Here is a 6,085-nt window from a genome sequence, read left to right on the forward strand (position 1 = left end):
CATATATGTAGTAAAGTGCACTCTGATTTTTCCCCCCCAAATTTGAACATCTATAACGGATCCATGCAACCGAGTGGGGGTAATGTGTGAGTTCTTATTAAACTGCTACAGACCAGGGACCATTTTGCAGTCCATTACTGTGGCTTGACTATAGACTTTGGAGCCAAGTGGTGCTGGGTTCAAGTTCTGCCTTCCTGCTTACTGACTGTGTGATCTTAAGCGAGTTCCTTAGCTTCTCTGAGCCTCAGTCTCCTCAGATGTGAAATGGGCTCGTTGTAGTGCCTCGAAGGCAGTATGCATAAAACACTTAGTAGAATTTCTTACAGACTGTGGCTGCTCTATTGAGCCATTGGTCTCACAGCTGTAAGGGACCCCCAGGGTGGGGGAGCCTTCAGTGTCAGGCAAGCTGGACAGGGTGGGGTCCACTCAGCACCACAATCATCCACCTCCTCCCCACTGATGCAGAGGCAACTACGGGACAGTGGCTACATTGGAAATTCTGCTCTGTGGCCTGAGATATGCTGGTCTGTACCATCCTGTGCCCAGGTCAGAGGACTGGCACCCGTGGGTGGGTCTTTCTCCATCTTACAGACTTCCTCTCTTGTGTTATCTTGGGGATTCTTTCAAAAATAGAAAGAAATGAACAATGAGGATTCTATGCAAGGTTAAGCAGCAGAGACGGAGGGAACCACGGAGAGAGCCCAGCAAACAGAAGCAGGTTATGAGCCTGAGGAATCCCCCCAAGGTGAATCTTCCCCCAAGGAAGAGCCATGCCAAGGCTCTGGAGCAAGGAGCTTCTGAATGCTCTAACTCCTCTTTCTCTTCTGGAAAAATGCGAGAATTTTAGGGCAGCATTGAGTGAGCTCTGTTCTAGGCACCACGCTGTAGTGGCTCCCCAGGAAGTCAGGGGCCCTATCCCCCGGAGCTCACATGTTAGTGGTGGGACAGATAGAGCAAACCATCAGTCATGGCTAGAAAGGAGCAGGGTGGTCACAGGAATAAGAGGACAAGTCACCAGTTACCCCATATCTGCGTGGTGTGTGCCTCTTCAGTGCCAAGTATTACTCTAAACACAAGCAAGCAAACTGCATGTAGACATCCAGGCTTCTGGGGCTTAACTTCCATGGGGAGAGATGAGCAACAAACAAAAACTTCAATGAAACAAGAAAATGACATCATGGAAGATGCCAGGTACCATGGGGGCAAAGCAGGGCAATTCTGGGGTCTGAAAGCATGTCAAGGGGGTGGAGAGAGCAAATGACAGGCTCAGTGGGGCAGGCACTGGAGAGTGGGTGAGGTTTGAATAGATTTAAAGAAGGTGGGGATCCATCAAAACTCTGGGGAGCATGCTCTGGGTGAGGGAACACTTGAACACAAAAACACTTGTTTTTGTGACTCAGACCCTGAGGGGGAACTGGCAGGGCTGGTGTGGCCAAGGGGCCTTGTGGGAGGCACTCAGGTCCTGGTAGGTCTTGTAGGTTGTGCTAAGGCCTCTGGCTTTCACTCTGAGAAAATGGGAGTCTTTGGAGGGTTTGGAACCCCCAGTGATCTGGTCTGATATGTTCTAGAAGAATCCTCTTGCTTCTGGACAAAATGGGGCACAGGTCCAAAGGCCACTGCTGTAACAGAGGATAGGAACTCAGACCCCACTCACAGCTGTGGACCGATCGAGAAGCCACTGGGTTCTGGAAATCTTTTGGAGGTAGAGTCAACCAAATTTCCTGACAGATCACATGTTGTAGGTGTGTGAGAAAGAGAGGAGGCCTGAGTCACTCCATGTGCTTGGACCATGAGTAGAACAGAGTTGCCATCTGCCAGCATGGGTAAGATGAGGAAGAGTGGGTTTGCAGTCTCAGGAGTTCAGATTTGCACAGGGTACAAAAGGTTTTCAATTTCTGAGTGGGACTTTAGAGCATACATTGAATATATGAATCTGGAGAAATAATTCTCAATCTTGATCTCCATATTAATCTCATTAATTTCATAGATATTTAGAAGTGACTTTTTAGGCAATGGATTAATTAATGTTAACAAAAATATAGATATCATAATATATATAGATATCTGTCAGTTTTATCCCAACAAAAGTCAAGAATTATTTTCTAAAATCCTATTGCAAGGAGGGGATCCTGTCAAATTATAATAGGATTTGTCCTCAAAGTCTGTTAGTTTTTGTTTGCTTTTTTGTTTTGTTTTGTTTTTGTGACTCAGAATCTCTTTTCCCAGAGAAATGACTTTATAACTCATGGTAATACTTGGGCCAAGTCTCAGAGTCCACGTAACCTATTACACAGCAATAGATTTGCAAAACAAAACCTAAAATTAAAAATAAATCTTTTAAAATAGCAATGCTGCTGAGGTCCTGGTAATTTAATAAGCACACAAAGCTTAGTGATATGGGAGCTTTTGTGTTTCCTCACTTACAGTTTCTGAGTTAAAACAGAGTTCATGGACCAAACTCTCTCCCAAGCAAAGACAAAGACCCTTCATTTCCCTGAACACTCAGCTGAGGAAGGTGGGTCCAAGAATCTGGCTTCCTGGCAGCAGAGCTGATGAGAGCAGGGGAGGTTCATGCACACGAGGAACCCAGGGACCCGGGCGTGAAAAACCTCCTGAAGGCTGCAGCCCACCGCTAGTGAACCATGGGGTAGCAAGCTCTAGTTCAGCCTCATTTACCCCCTGATGGAAATTACTGTAGTCAGATTCCAAACCAGCAGAGCACTTGGGCATGCACATTTTTCTTGGGGCAAGATAAAAAAATTTAAAAAAGGAACCTGTAGAATAAGAGAGGATGAGCTCAGTGGGTCGCTTGAGCCAGAAGCCAGCATGGGGAATGAATGGGACATTGACTGCCTGCAGGGGCCCAGGAGAGGATCTGAGAGATGCCTGGGAAAGTAGGGAGAAAGCAGGAGATGGGTGGAAGGCAAAGACGACAAAGACAACCTTTGCTTGGGTGCTGGCAGCAACTGCTATGATAGCAAGAATTCTTTTCATGGGGTACACCATCAGGTCTTGTTTGAAAAATTACACTCTTTAGTTTTTCCTCGTTTGGGTGCAAATGTTCCACTTTTGGCTCATCCGAGCTGGCTTCCCATTGTAAATATCTCTCCCTCCTGCCCTACTTCAACCGAAATGTAGGATCAGGGGAGAAGAAAGTAGAGTATTTGTATCCCCCTTTACACTCCCTGTTCTTCCTCCTCTAGCTCCCTTTCCTGGGAAGTGAGTGAGCATGGACTTACACAGTTTCCCTAATCAAAGGTTTTTGGGAACAGGGAATCCTTAAATGCCAAGGGCATGTCAGAACCTCCTTTCTCTTTTCTATTCTTTCTTTGTCAACGCTTAGCAACATTACATTAAATATTTGTGTCCCCTCATTGATCACAAATTCCATGTGAACAGATATTATGTCCTGAAAGGGTTTCGAGTGGGCTGCCTCAGATTATGGTACTTTGGCATACTGAACAATTTAAGGTGAAGGAATTTGAGGAATAACAGGTGCAGGAAGGTCTCGCGGACCGCTCCCTTCTTCCCTGAAGCAGATCATAAGACCCGGGAGGACAGAAAACAGTTTTCTTCAACTCTCTTAGAATCGCTGCCTGGTTCTAAAAATTAAACAAAGATTAACAGGATAAAAGTATACATGGGACGCCTGGGTGGCTCAGTTGGTTAAGCAGCTGCCTTCGGCTCAGGTCATGATCCCAGCGTCCTGGGATCGAGTCCCACATCGGGCTCCTTGCTCCGCAGGGAGCCTGCTTCTCCCTCTGCCTCTGCCTTCCACTCTGTCTGCCTGTGCTTGCTCTCACTCTCTCTCTGACAAATAAATAAATAAAATCTTAAAAAAAAAAAAAAAAGTATACAGGTGTATTTCATGTAAGTTTTACATGGCATGGGAGACTTCATAAGGAAATGAAGACCCAGAGAACTACACCTGTGTGTTTTCATGCTGGGTTCAGTGAGGAGGGGGCAGGCACCGAGGAATATGACAAGGAGTGGAAGGTAAGGGCGGTAAAGTGGAAGGAGCTTAGCAAGTCCTGCGTGTTCAGATTCTTCCGTGTTCCTCCATCTTTGGCAAGAAGCATGTTGCTTTCTTCCAGGTGTAGGGAGGCCGTTCCCACATGAGGGTTTATGACCTGTTTCAGGGCAGAAGGGCAATGGGCAGGGGAGGTCAGAGTGCTCTACCTGCTTCTGTTGTTTGCTCAAACTTCCTTGGCTTAAAATATTCAACAAACCAAAGTGACATATTTTGGGGGAGCATGTCCTAATCCCATCAGGCCTCCTATGAGAGACGTCCTCTCATACCTGGAAAAGAGGACCTTCCTTATCTCAGACGGTGAAGGGATGATGAATGAACAGTCCTTGCTAGGTTTCCTTCAGTTTATTACCCTTAACTCATATCCTTTGTCCTGTCATGTTTCCCACAACTTTTCCCCCTTCATCAAACCTAGCATAACCACATTCAGGTTTAACCACTTTCACAGGTCTTCATTTCCTTAGGAGGTCTCTGTGTCCTGTGAAACTTGTATTACATAAATCTGTATGCTTTCCTCCTGTTGATCTGTCTTTGCCAGTCTAATTTACAGTGCCCCGGATGGAGAATCTAAGATGGGTAGAGGAAGACAATTCTTTCTCCCCTATGTTTTCTTGCTTACCATTGTGTCCTGTGTGTATAGGAACAGCACCTTGAAAAGAGTGGGTGCTCAGAAAACATTTAATAAGTGAATGTGTGAACAAGGGAGCGTGAGGAGGAGGCTAGGGACTTTTGGTGGAGATCCCTTAGAAACATTTCTGGCACTTTGAGTGGTTTCGGGGGTTGATGGCACTGGGCGGGGGGGGGGGGGATGTTAAATCTAATTTCACCTAAAAATGTAAAATGTCACTGTTTCTTGATAAAGTCCCCAGTTCCCTTATAACCGAATCAGTTATTACAGAGCTATGATGAGCTGGAAGTCACAATCACAATATTCTGTACCCCTTCATGTCCCTACTTCTCGAGTCTGGACTTGCCTCATGACTTGCTTTGAGCAATAAAAGTGGCAGAAGTGATTTTGAGTTGGTTCCAGGAGGCCTATAGCTTCCACTTCCCCCTCTGGGAATGGTGTGCCTTCATATGAGGTGGCTCGAGCTAGACAATGGGAGGATGACGGTAAGCCTTGTGCATCGATGGTGCTCACCCCCGTGAGACTAAATAAGGACATGAGGACAGATGAGAGAGATGTTCACTAGAGAAAAGGAAGACTATTTAGGCATAGATACAGGTCACTGGCAGATGGGATGATGAGGCCAAAAGCAAGATATCTCTTCAGTTGCTATTTCCTATGAAACAAGAAGTAAGAGTTGGCAGGCAGGCGGGGAGATTGTGTGGGAATTTGGAGGAGAAAGAGGGTGTGAACGGCCATCCAAGTGAGTGGGTGAGTAATTTGACAGGAAAATGAAGTACAGTTGCTCAGCAGCAAAGACCAAAGACCTCCTTGATGTTTATGATCGTTAAATTGAGTCATGTTAACAGGCTAGTTTGTTTTTTCTCCAGCCACGTTTCCCTCCTCAAGAGCAGTTCCAGAGTGGGTGGAGAGTTGGGGCTTTTCCAGACAGGGAGAGAAGGAGGGATAGAGAGGGCCAAGGAGGTTGAGGCTTCGCTACCACAGGGTAGCTAAAATGATGGAACACGAGATCTCTGCTGGGTGAAGAGGGAAGTGTGAATAAGAACAGAAGAACAGGAAAACGGACGGAGCTCTGTTGAAAGTGAGAATTGCTGACACTAGGAAGGGCGAGCAGGAATGAGAGGAGGTAGTTCAAGTGGGCTGCCTGAAATGGACATAGTGGAAGGCACACAGTTACTAGTAATAAGGTCGAGGGAGCGATCCTGGGAAGTTGGTGGGGGTGAGAATCCAAGAGGCGAGTAGGCATTGCAGGAATCATCTATGTGGGTATTGCAATCACTGTGAGGGATCCACTGAGCCAGGAGTATTACTGGCTGTTATCCCTGCTTGAGCACTGCAAAAGATCCGAACTCCCTGAACTTTTCATTCAAAGCCCTCACTACAATTTGTGTGTCCGGTGATTATTTGGCAGTAAACGAGACTGATAG

This window comes from Mustela lutreola, chromosome 11 (genome assembly GCF_030435805.1).
Source record: "Mustela lutreola isolate mMusLut2 chromosome 11, mMusLut2.pri, whole genome shotgun sequence".
Classification (NCBI taxonomy): domain Eukaryota; kingdom Metazoa; phylum Chordata; class Mammalia; order Carnivora; family Mustelidae; genus Mustela; species Mustela lutreola.